The 13,925-nt window shown below is 32.9% G+C and overlaps 1 non-coding gene across 1 annotated transcript; it reads right to left on the reverse strand.

Annotated features, from left to right (window-relative positions):
* Nucleotides 1-429: 429 nt before the first annotated feature.
* TRNAS-GGA (transfer RNA serine (anticodon GGA)) lies at nucleotides 430-501 on the reverse strand. The gene has a single exon. It is a non-coding gene; the product is annotated as a tRNA-Ser (tRNA).
* Nucleotides 502-13,925: the final 13,424 nt, after the last annotated feature.

The following is a 13,925-nucleotide window of genomic DNA, read 5'->3' on the forward strand; positions in this document are numbered from 1 at the left end:
GGATAGAAATAGGTGTGCCCAAACGAATTTGACATTTTTTTTAAGAAACTAGAGAAATCCGCTGTGATTTGTAGGTTTTATTCATAATTATGTAGTTTAAAATCTCGCAAAATATCAAATTTTTAGAGAAATTTTGTATGAATGGAAAATCGAAACAGTAGATAAGAAATGATGCTTACGTCACAGGTGTAAGTTAGGTGTTAGGGGGCGTGGGAAGTGACGTCATTGTGGGCGTGGCCAAAGTATTACATCAGAAGTGGGCGGGGCCAAAGTATGGCGTCATGGGATGAATTTAATCTGGGTAATAATGTATGGCTTAAATTAATTACACTAATATTTATTTTGATGTACCGAAGTACATATGATATTTCCATGCAGATATTCTGCTTTCTCAGATGATGAGAGAGAGATGGAAAGGAGAAAAATTCTCTCCGGCGCCGGGATTTGAACCCGGGTTTTCAGCTCTCCGTGCTGGTGCTTTAACCACTAAGCCACGCCGGATACAATCCCGACACCGTTGAGAATCGTCTCTGATTAAGCTCCATCTCTTGGGTTCCCTCTAGTGGCCGCCCTCTGCACTACGTTATAGATGTCTATGCACGCAGGACCGAAGTCCATACATGTGTAGAGGTGCACTCAGATGAGTGACTGGTTGGCCGGGGTCCGACGGTATGCGCGCCGTCTTTAAATCACAAAGTGATTTATTACGCATATCATATTTATTTTGATGTACCGAAGTACATATGATATTTCCATCTCTCTCTCATCATCTGAGAAAGCAGAATATCTGCATGGAAATATCATATGTACTTCGGTACATCAAAATAAATATGATATGCGTAATAAATCACTTTGTGATTTAAAGACGGCGCCCATACCGTCGGACCCCGGCCAACCAGTCACTCATCTGAGTGCACCTCTACACATGTATGGACTTCGGTCCTGCGTGCATAGACATCTATAACGTAGTGCAGAGGGCGGCCACTAGAGGGAACCCAAGAGATGGAGCTTAATCAGAGACGATTCTCAACGGTGTCGGGATTGTATCCGGCGTGGCTTAGTGGTTAAAGCATCATCACGGAGAGCTGAAAACCCGGGTTCAAATCCCGGCACCGGAGAGAATTTTTCTCCGTTCCATCTCTCTCTCATCATAAATACACTAAACAATCCACTCAAAATGTATTACTTCTTCAATTTTGGTGAAAACATTATCACAATTGGGATTCACTAACTGAAAATATATTTCAATACTCAGTGCATTGTATTTCTTTTTATGAATAAATATATACGCATAATTTTACGTTGTTACTATTTTCTTTTACCAAGCACATCCCCATCCTCAATGACTAGATTCAGTTTAATCATTGACATTCCCTCAATCATCCTCAGGTTTTATCATACAATCATGTAATGAATCCACCACTCCCAAATCAATAAGCTACCACTGGAATTATGTTATATTCTGGTAACATATATGTTTAGAATAATCTCAACTTATACACCAATTCTTAAGGATTATTAATATTTGAAAACCTATATACCAATTCTTAATATTGGAAAAGGATTTCTAATATTTGAAAGGAAAGTGTTATAGGTTAATTCTCTAAACGAACCCAACCCTTTGGTTATGTGGGATGGAAATGGATGGTTAAGACATAGAAGAAATTACAGTGCAAATCTATTTCCAAAAAGAACATTTATTACAATTCGAACATTCTTCATAATCAAGCTTAACATTCACCACGCTTCATCATGGTCACTGTTTTTTACACTCAGAGCATTTAAATTGTGCGATTTCTTCTTCTTCAGCTCAAACCGAGACTGGAGATGCAGCATCATCTAAATTAAAATTAAAAATAAATATTGTGAGACATTATTAACGCTATGGCTGCTATTACGCTACCAAATTTTTTTGACATAGATCTTTTATAAAATATGTAATAGTGTAATAGTTGTGTAAATTCGAGCGTATTATTCATCATCTTGCCCCCCCTCCCACTGCTGTCTAAACTTGTTCAATGTCAATTATTCCAAACTGCAATACTTCTTTCATTACACTTCTAAATAATTCACCTCATCATCCAGCCATATTACCTCCAAGGTCATTATAAAAAACATGTTTTTTATCATTACTCAGTAATTTCATCGTCGGATGTGACATTGCATAATATTTGCACACATAGCAGATAGCTATTATTTACTTGTAATCAATACAATATTTGTGTAACATAAGACGCTGAGAGAACAATCGCCGGATGTTTGCATCATGCAATATTTGTGTAATATAACACGTTCCAGATGCTTCAGAAACATATTTTTATCATTACTCAGCAATTGCATCGTCGCCGGAAGTGATTCAGCAAGCTTGCATAATATTTGCACACTTATACATATGTAATAACATATACATCTACATTGATTTATCTGCTACAATTACTGCTCTAAATCATAATAATGTCACATTCTGATGAATTTAATGTTGGTAATAATGTATTAAATACGCTAAACAAACTACTCAATTTTACTTCAAAATGTATTACATTGGAATAATAATAATATGAGAAGAATGTATGTGTTTAATTTACAAGTGTGCTAGATTAATTTTTTTATCAATTGGCTTAAAGTACAACCATTTACGCCATCAATAATTCCCCCATTCCAATTTCAATTAACACTTGCGAATTTCCCTTACCCATTACTATTTATCAAATAAATTACTATTACATTAGAATTTTATCACATTCCCCCCCCCCATTTCCAACTTCAATTACAAATTTATAACATCACACTTTAAGTTATGACGTATGTATTTCAAATTATAAACAGCCATCACCCATTTCCAACTTCAATTACAAATTTATAACGTCACACTTTAATCTTCTTTATGACGAATAATAATAATAATGAGAAGAAGAAGAAGCAATTGCTATATTACGAACAGCTTCGGTAATAATGTATGGCATAAAATAAATCCAATAAATGTTACTTCAAAGTGTATTAAATTATTAATCAATCCAATAAATGTTACTTCAAAATGTATTAAATTGGAACCATAATAATAATAATAATAATAATAATAATAATAATAATAATAATAATAATAAGGTGGCCATTATTCAGCACTTGCGTCTTCACCGGATGTGAATTAACAGCTTGCATATTATTAGCATCATGCAATATTTGTGTAATATGACACGTTGCAGATGCTTCAAAAACATGCTTTTATCATTACTCAGCAATTGCATCGTCGCCGGAAGTGATTAAGCAAGCTTGCATAATATTTGCACGCTTCAACATATACATCTACATTGATTTATCTGCCACAATTACTGCTCTAAATCATAATAATGTCACATTCTGATGAATTTAATGTTGGTAATGATGTATTAAATACGCTAAACAAACCACTCAAAATGTATTACTTTGGAATAATATGAGAAGAATGTATGTGTTTAATTTACAAGTGTGCTAGATTAATTTTTTTTATAAATTGGCTTAAAGTACAACCATTTACACCATCAATAATTCCCGCATTCCAATTTCCATTTCCCATTACTATTTATCAATTCAATTACCAGTACATTAGAATCTTAATATTTTTTATCAATTACTCAACAATTGGCTTAAAGTACAACCAGTTTCAGGACATCCATTGGACAGCTGGCCATTATTCAGCACTTGCGTCTTCACCGGATGTGAATTAACAGCTTGCATATTATTTGCATCATGCAATATTTGTGTAATATGACACGTTGCAGGTGCTTAAAAAACATGCTTTTATCATTACTCAGCAATTGCATCGTCGCCGGAAGTGATTCAGCAAGCTTGCATAATATTTGCACACTTATGCATTACACAACATATACATCTACGTTGATTTATCTGCTACAATTACTGTATTACGAAATAATAATGTCACATTCTGAATGTTGGTAATAATGTATTAAATACGCTAAACAAACCACTCAAAATGTATTACACTAGAATAATGTGAGAAGAAAGTATATGTTTAATTTACAAGTGTGCTAGATTATTTTTTTTTATAAATTGGCTTAAAGTACAACCATTTACGCCATCAATAATTCCCCCATTCCAATTTCCATTTCCCATTACTATTTATCAATTCAATTACCAGTACATTAGAATCTTAATATTTTTTATCAATTACTCAGCAATTGGCTTAAAGTACAACCAATAAAATTAGCAACCTTGCATAATATTTGCACACATAGCAGATAGTGATTATTTTAACATTCACAACTCACTTTCAAAAATACAAACATGTATCAACTTGTCTATTCCCCCTCCCCACTATACAAACTTGCATGAACATGTGCATTTCAAATTATTACATTTCCAACTTCAATTAAAAATTTATGACGCCACACTTTAAGTTATGCCGTTCGTATTTCAAATTTTTACCCCCCCCTCCCCCATTTCCAACTTCAATTACAAATTTATAACGTCACTTCAGCCACATCCTGTTTAATTTACAAGTGTGCTAGATTAATTTTTTATCCATTTATGTCCCACATTCCAACACCCATTCCCCAATCAATTAAATTACCATTACATTAGAATCTTAAGAAAAAGAATGTATGTGTTTATGTGTGATAGATTAATTCTTCGCCGGATGTGACCTTGCATAATATTTGCACACATAGCAGTTTTCAAACATGTATGAACTTGTGTCTTTCACCTGAGAACAATTGCCGGATATGACTCAGCATTATATTTGCACACATAGCAACATTGATGAGATAAACATGTATGAACTTGTCATACCACAACTTCAATTACATACCTGCATGACGTCACACTTTAACCTTGAACGCTTATGACGTAATTTAAGTTACGCCCCATTCCTACGTCATACTTTAAGCCCGCCACCCCCTCCGTGCTGTCATACTTTAAGCCCCGCCCCCTTCATGACGCCATACTTTGGCCCCGCCCACTTCTGACGTAATACTTTGGCCACGCCCACAATGACGTCACTTGCCACGCCCCCTAACACCTAGCTTACATCCTTACACCTGTGACGTAAGCATTATTTCTTATCTACTAAAAAACGACTGATAAAAAGCGGTCACATTGTGAATGATAAACCCATTCTGAAAGAATTAGCACAATCGGTTGGAATTTGCAGCTTTTATTAATGTCTATACGGAAAAATGCATTTCTAGCTCGAGAAACGACGATTTTTCCACTTTAACCATTTACACTAACAAACTTAGACATTTCTGGACGCCAACATGAATCTTTGGATAGAAATACGTGTGTCCAAACGAATTTGACACTTTTTAAGAAACTAGAGAAATCCGATGGGATTTGTAGATTTTATTTTTGATTATATAGCTTAAAATCACGCAAAGAAATAAATTTTTAGAGAAATTTTGTATGAGTGGAAAAAAGAAACGAGTGATAAAATGTGGTCTCATTGTGAATGTTAAACACATTCAGAAGGAATTAGCACAATCGCTTGGAATTTGTAGGTTTTATTAATGTCAACAAATTATTAGAGATATTTTGTATTAATTGAAAATCGAAACGAGTGATAAAAAGCGGTCTCATTGAGAATGTTAAACCCATTCTGGAAGAATTACTACAATCGGTTGCAATTTGCAGGGTTTATTAAAGTATTTACGCAATAACGCATTTCTAGCTCGAGAAACGACGATTTTTCCACTTTAACGATTTACACTAAAAAACTCATATCTTTCTTGAAGCGAACATCAATCTTTGTATAGAAATATGTCTATCCACATGAATTTTACATTTTTTTAAGAAACTAGAGAAATCCGATGGGATTTGTAGATTTTATTCTTAATTATATAGCTTTAAATCTCTCAAAAAGACAAATATTTAGAGAAATTTTGTATGAGTAGAAAATCGAAACGAGTGATAACAAGCGGTCTCATTGTGAATGTTCAACCCATTCTGGAAAGAAGTAGCACAATCGTTTGGAATTTGTAGGTTTTATTAATGTATATACGAAAAAACGCATTTCTAGCTCGAGAAACGATGATTTTTCGACTCTGACAATTTACACTAACAAACTCACCTCTCTCTGGACGTGAACATGAATCTTTAGATAGAAATAGCTGTGTCCACACCAATTTGACATTTTTTTAAGAAACTAGAGAAATCGGATAGTATTTGCAGATATTACTCATGATTATATAGAGTAAATCTTCGCGAAAACCAAAGTATAAGAGAAATTTGTCTGAGTGGAAAATCGAAACGAGTGATAAAATGCCGTCTCATTTTGAATGTTAAAGCCATTCAGAAAGAATTAGCACAATCGGTTGGAATTTGTAGCTTCTATTAATGTATATACGAAAAAACGCTTTTCAAGCTCGAGAAACGACGAATTTCCACTTTAACAATTAACACTAATATACTCACCTTTCTCTGGACGCAAACATGAATCTTTGGATAGAAATACGTGCGTCCACAGCAATTTGACATTTTTTTAAGAAACTAGAGAATTCGGATAGGATTTGTAGATTTATTCATGATTAAATACCTTAAAATCTCGCAAAAACCCAAGTATAAGGGAAATTTAGTCCCAGTGCAAAATCGAAACGAATGATAGAATGTGGTCTCATTGTGAATGTTAAACCCATTCAGAAGGAATTAACACAATCGTTTGGAATTTGTAGGTTTTATTATTATATATACTAAAAAACGCATATCTAACTCGAGAAACAAAGATTTTTCCACTTTAACAATTTACACTAACAATCTCACATCTCTCTGGACGTGGACATGAAACTTTGGATAGAAATACGTGTGTCCACACGAATTTGACATTTTTTTAAGTAACTACAGAAATCGGAGGGGATTTGTAGATTTTATTCATAATTATATAGCTTAAAACCTCGCATAGAAACAAATTTTTAGAGAAATTTCATATGAGTGGAAAATCGAAACCAGTGATAAAAAGCGGTCTCATTGTGAATGTTAAACCCACTGAGAAAGAATTAGCACAATCGGTTGGAATTTGTAGGTTTTATTAATGTATATACGAAAAAAACGCATTTCTAGCTCGAGAAACGACGATTTTTCCACTTTCGCGATTTACACTAACAAACTCATATCTTTCTGGACGCGAACATGAATCTTTGGATAGAAATCGCTGTGTCCACACAAATTTGACATTTTTTGAAGAAGCTACAGATATCCGGTGGGATTTGTAAATTTTATTCTTAATTATATAGCTTAAAATCTCGCAAAAAAATCAAATTTTTAGAGAAATTTTATATGAGTGGAAAATCGAAACGAGTGATAAAAAGGGGTCTCATTGTGAAAGTTAATCCCATTCAGAAAGAATTAGCACAATCGCTTGGAATTTGTACCCTTTATTAATATATATACGAAAAAACGCATTTCTAGCTCGAGAAACGACGATTTTTTCCACTTTGACTATTTACACTAACAAATTCACCTCTCTCTGGACATGAACATGAATCTTTGGATAGTAAGAAGTGTGCCCAAAAGATTATGACATTTTTTTTAAGAAACTAGAGAAATCAGCTGGGATTTGTATAACTTAATCATACTTATATAGCTTAAAATCTCGCAAAAAAGAACAAATTTTTAGAGAAATTTTGTGTGAGTGGAAAATCAAAAACGAGTGATAAAATGAGGTCTCATTGTGAATGTTAACCCCATCCAGAAGGAATTAGCACAATAATATGGAATTTGAAGGTTTTATTAATGTATATAGAAAAAAACGCATTTCTAGCTCGACAAAACGACGATTTATCCACTTCGAAAATTTACACTAACAAACTCACCTCTCTCTGGACGCGAACATGATTCTTTGGATAGAAATACGTGTGTCCACAAGAATGTGAAATATTTTAAAAACTAGAGTAATAGGATGGCATTTGTAGGTTTTATTCATGATTATATAGCTTAAAATCTCCCAAAAACCAAAGTTTAAAAAATTTTGTCATAGTGCAAAATTCAACCGAGTGATAAAATGCGGTCTCTTTGTGAATGTTAATCCCTTTCAGAAAGAATTAGCACAATCGGTTGGAATTTGCAGGTTTTATTAATGTACATACAAAAAACGCATTTCTAGCTCGAGAAACGACGATTTTTTCACTTTAATCATTTACACTAACAAACACAGCTCTTTCTGGATGCTAACCTGAATCTTTTGGATAGAAATACGTGTGTCCACACGAATTTGATATTTTTTTAAGAAACTAGAGAAATCCGCTGGGATTTGTAGATTTTATTCATAATTATATAGTTTAAAATCTCGCAAAAAAAAAAAAAAAAAAAAAAACAAAAAATTAGTGTTAATTTGTATGAGTGGAAAATCGAAACGTGTGATAAAATGTGGTCTCAATGTGAATGTTAAAGCCATTCAGAAGGAATTAGCACAATCGTTTGGAATTTGTAGGTTTTAATAATGTATATACAAAACAACGCATTTCTACCTCCACAAACGGCGATTTTTCCACTTTAACGATTTACACTAACAAACTCAGAACATTCTAGACGCGAACATGAAACTTTGGATAGAAATAGGTGTGTCCACACGAATTTGACATTTTTTGAAGAAACTAGAGAAATCCGACGGGATTTGCAGATATTATTCATAATTATATAGCTTAAAAACTTGCCAAAAAACAAATTTTTAGAGAAATTTTGAATGAGTGGAAAATCGAGACGAGTGATAAAAAGCGGTCACATTGTGAATGTTAAACCCATTCAGAAAGAATTAGCACAATCGGTTGCAATTTGTACTTTTATTAATGTATATACGAAAAAACGCAATTCTAGCTCGAGAAACGAAGATTTTTCCACTTTAACGATTTAAACTAACAAACTCATATCTGACTTGAGGCGAACATACATTTTTGTATAGAAATAGGTGTGTCCACACGAATTTGACATTTTTTTAAAAAACTAGAGATATCCGATGCGATTTGCAGATTTTATTTTTGATTATATAGCTTAAAATCTCGCAAAAAAACAAATATTTAGAGAAATTTTGTATGAGTGGAAAATCGAGACGAGTCATAAAAAGCGGTCACTTTGTTAATGTTAAACCCATTCGGAAAGAATTAGCACAAGCGGTTGCAATTTGTGATTTTATTAATGTATATGCGAAAAAAACGCAATTCTAGCTCGAGAAACGACGATTTTTCCACTCTAACGAATTACACTAACAAACACACCACTTTCTGGACGTGAACATCAATCCTTCGATAGAAATACGTGTTTCCACACGAATGTGACATTTTTTTTTTAAATCTAGAGAAATCGGATGGGATTTGTAGATTTTTCATGATTATATAGATAAAAATCTCGCAAAAACCAAATTTTTAGAGAAATTTTGCCAGAGTGGAAAATCCAAACCAGTGATAAAAAGCGATCTCATTGTGAATGTTAAACCCATTTAGAAAGAATTAGCGCAATCTCTTGGAATTTGTATGTTTTGTTAATCTATATACGAAAAAACGCATTTCTAGCTCGAGAATCGACGATTTTTCAACTTTAACGATTTACACTAACAAACTCATATCTTTCTGGACACGAACATGAATCTTTGGAGAGAATTAGATGTGACTTCACGAATTTGACATTTTTTGAAGAAACTAGAGTAATCCGATGGGATTTGTAGAAATTATTCATAATTATATAGCTTAAAATCTCGCAAAAAACAAAGTATAAGAGAAATTTAGTCTGAGTAGAAAATCGAAACGAGTGATAAAATGCGGTCTCATTGTGAATGTTAAACCCATTCAGAAGGAATTAGCACAATACTTTGGCATTTGTACGTTTTATGAATGTATATACAAAAAAAACCCAATTCTCACTCGAGAAACGACGATATTTCCAATTTCACGAATACACTAACAAACACACCTCTTTGTGGACGTGAACATCAATCTTTGGATAGAAATACGTGTTTCCACACGAATTTGACATTTTTTAAAGAAACTAGAGAAATCGGATTGGATTTGTAGATTTTATTCATGGTTATATAGCTTAAAATCTCACAAATAAAAAATTCTCAGACTAATTTTGTCTGAGTGGAAAATCGAAACCAGTGATAAAAAGCGGTCTCATTGTGAATGTTAAACCCATTCAGAAAGAATTAGCACAATCTGATGGAATTTGTATGTTTTGTTAATCTATATACGAAAATACGCATTTCTATCTATGTTTTGTTAATCTATATACGAAAAAACGCATTTCTATCTCTAGAATAGACGATTTTTCAACTTTAACGATTTACACAAACAAACTCATATCTTTCTGGACGCCAACATGAACCTTTGGATAGAAATAGGTGTGTCCACACGGATTTCACATTTTTTGAAGAAACTAGAGAAATCCGATGGGATTTGTAGATTTTAATCATAATTATATAGCTCAAAATCTCGCAAAATTACAAATTATTAGAGATATTTTTTATGAGTGGAAAATCCAAACGAGTGATTAAATGTGGTCTCATTGTGAATGTTAAACCCATTCAGAAGGAATTAGCACAATCGTTTGGAATTTGTAAGTTTTATTAATGTATATACAAAAAAACGCATTTCTACCCCGACAAACGGCGATTTTTCCACTTTAACGAATTACACTAACAAACACACCTCTTTCTGGAAGTGAACATCAATCTTTGTATAGAAATACGTGTTTCCACTCGAATTTGAGATTTTTTTAAGAAACTTGGGAAATCGGATGGGATATGTAGATTTTATTCTTGATCATATATCTAATTATTTCGCAAAAATCAAATTTCTACAGAAATTGTGTCAGAGTGGAAAATCGAAACCAGTGATAAAAAGCTGTCTCACTCTAAATGTTAAACCCATTCAGAAAGAATTAGCACAATCGTTTGGTATGTATAGGTTATATTAATATATATACGAAAAAACGCATTTCTACCTCGAGAAACGACGATTTTCCACTTTAACGATTTACACTAACAAACTCATATCTTTCTGGACGCGAACGTGAACCTTTGGATAAACATAGGTGTGTCCACACGAATTTGACAATTTTTGAAGAAACTAGAGAAATCCGACGGGATTTGTAGATATTATTCATTATTATATAGCTTAAAATCTCGCAAAGAAACAAATATGTATAGAAATTTCGTATGAGTGGAAAATCGAGACGAGTGATAAAAAGCGGTTTCATTGTGAATGTTAAACTCATTCAGAAAGAATTAGCATAATCGGTTGCAATTTGTTCTTTTATTAATGTATATACGAAAATACGCATTTCTAGATCGAGAATGACGATTTTTCCACTTTAACGATTTACACTAACAAACTCATATATTTCTGGACAAGAACATGTATCTTTGGATATAAATAGATGTGTCCTCACGAATTTGACATGTTTGCAAGAGACTAGAGAAATTCCATGGGGTTTGTAGATTTTATTCATAATTATATAGCTTAAAATCTCGCAAAAACCAAAGCATAAGAGAAATTTAGTCTGAGTGTAAAATCGAAACGAGTGATAAAATGCGGTCTCATTGTGAATATTAAACACATTCAGAAGAAATTAGCACAATCGTTTGGAATTTGTAGGTTTTATTATTGTATATACAAAAAAACGCATTTCTAACCCGAGAAACGACGATTTTTCCACTTTAACGATTTACACTAACAAACTCAGATCTTTCTGGACGCGAACATTAAGCCTTTAATAGAATCACGTGTGTCCACACGAATTTGACATTTTTTTAACAAACTAGAGAAATCCGATGGGATTTGTAGATATTATTTTTGATTATATAGCTTAAAACCTCGCAATGAAACAAATTTTTAGAGAAATTTTGTATTTGTGGAAATTTCAAACGAGTGATAAAAATCGGTCTCTTTGTCAATGTTAAACCCATTCAGAAAGAATTAGCACATGCGGTTGGAATTTGTAGGTTTTATTAATGTATATACGAAAAAAACGCATTTCTAGCTCGAGAAACGACGATTTTTCCACTTTAGCGGTTTACACTAACAAACTCATATCTTTCTGGACGCGAACATGAATCTTTGGATAAAAATCGGTGTGTCCACACGAATTTGAAATTTTTTTAAGAAACTAGAGAAATCCGATGGGCTTTGTAGATTTTATTCATAATTATATATCTTAAAATCTCGCAAAAAACAAAGTTTTAGGGAAATTTAGTAAGAGTGGAAAATCGAAACGAGTGATAAAAAGCTGTCTCATTATGAAATTTAAACCCATTCAGAAAGAATTAGCACGTTCGGTTGAAATTTTTAGCTTTTATTAATGTATATACGAAAAAACGCATTTCTAGCTCGAGAAACAACGATTTTTCCACTTTGAACATTTACACTAACAAATGCCTCTCTCTCTGGACGTGAACATGAATCTTTGGATAGTGATAGGTGTGCCACACGAATTTGTCATTTCTTTAAGAAATTAGAGGATTCGGATGGGATTTGTAGGTTTTTATTCAAGACTAAATAACTTAAAATCTCGCAGAAACCAACGAATAAGGGAAATTTATTCTGAGATGAAAATCGAAACGAGTGATAAAATGCGGTCTCATTGTGATCTTTAAACCCATTCGGAAGTAATTAGCACAATCGTTTGCACTTTGCAGATTTTATTATTGTATAAACAAAAAAACGCATTTCTAACTCGAGAAACGACGATTTTTCCACTTTAACGATTTACTCTAAAAAACTCAGAAATTTCTGGACGCGAACATGAATCTTTTAAAAGAAATACGTGTGTCCACAAGAATTTGACATTTTATTAATAAACTAGAGAAATCCGATGGGATTTGTAGATTTTATTTTTCATTATATAGGTTAAAATCTCGCAACGAAACAAATATTTAGAGAAATTTTGTATGAGTGGAAAATCGAAACCAGTGATAAAATATGGTCTCTTTGTGAATGTTAAACCCATTCAGCAGGAATTAGCACAAGAGTTTGGCATTTGTAGGTGTTATGAATGTATATACAAAAAAAATCATTTCTAGCTCGAGAAACGACGATTTTTCCACTTTAACGAATTACAATAACAAACACACCTCTTTCTGGACGCGAACATCAATCTTTGGATAGAAATACGTGTTTCCACACGAATTTGACATTTTTTTTAAGAAACTAGAGTAATCGGATTGGATTTGTAGATTTTATTATTGATTATATTGCTGAAAATCTCGCAAAAACCAAATTTTTAGAGAAATTTTGTCTGAGTGGAAAATCGAAACCAGTGATAAAAAACAGTCTCATTTGAATGTTAAACCCATTCAGAAAGAATTAGCAGAGTCGGTTGGAATTTGTGGGTTTTGTTGTTGTATATACAAAAAAAAAACGCATATCTAGCTCGAGAATCGACGATTTTTTCACTTTAAAGATTTACACGAACATACTCACCTCTCTGGACGCGAACATGAAACTTTGGATAGAAATACGTGTGTCCACACGAGTTTGACATTTTTTAAGTAACTAGAGAAATCGGATGGGATTTGTAAATTTTATTCATGTTTATATAGATTAAATCTCGCAAAAACCAAAGTTTAAAAGAAATTTTGTCTGAGTGGATAATCGAAACGAGTGAAAAATGTAGTCTCATTGTGAATGTTAAAACAATTCAGAAAGAATTAGCACAATGGGTTGGAATTTGTACGTTTTAATAATGTATATACGAAAAAACGCATTTCTAGCTCGAGAATCGACTATTTTTCCACTTTAGCGATTTACACTAACTAACTCATATCATTCTGGACGCCAACATGAACCTTTGAATAGAAATAGGTGTGTCCACACGAATTAGACATTTTTGTTAGAAACTAGAGAAATCCGCTGGGATTTGTAGATTTTATTCACAATTAAATAGCTTGAAATCTCGCAAAAAACAAATTATTAGAGAAACGTTGTAAGAGTGGAAAATCGAAACGAGTTATA

The sequence above is a fragment of the Periplaneta americana genome, chromosome 6, assembly GCF_040183065.1.
Source record: "Periplaneta americana isolate PAMFEO1 chromosome 6, P.americana_PAMFEO1_priV1, whole genome shotgun sequence".
Classification (NCBI taxonomy): domain Eukaryota; kingdom Metazoa; phylum Arthropoda; class Insecta; order Blattodea; family Blattidae; genus Periplaneta; species Periplaneta americana.